Genomic DNA, 296 nt, shown 5'->3' with positions numbered 1-296 from the left:
CCGAGTGTTTCAGCAGCCTCCTCCGCTGCTTTGTACAGAAATGCTCCTTTGCCCACTTCTTCGTGATTCCTGACCATTTTAAGAAGAGGGTCTCCTCCATTTGCAACTCTATATGCTGTACCAAGAATAATCCAGTTGTGAAGACATTCAAGACTCAATATTCCGCGACCCCCTTGACGGCGTGAGATGTACAGTCGCGGAAAGGAAGACTTAAGATGCATGCTTTTGTTCATGGGCATAACCTTTCTTGTCCCGATATCAAGAGATCTGAGCTCGTTCTTCGTCCATGGAACTAC

Source organism: Belonocnema kinseyi, chromosome 10 (assembly GCF_010883055.1).
Source record: "Belonocnema kinseyi isolate 2016_QV_RU_SX_M_011 chromosome 10, B_treatae_v1, whole genome shotgun sequence".
Lineage (NCBI taxonomy): Eukaryota > Metazoa > Arthropoda > Insecta > Hymenoptera > Cynipidae > Belonocnema > Belonocnema kinseyi.
This window is presented reverse-complemented; position numbering follows the sequence as displayed.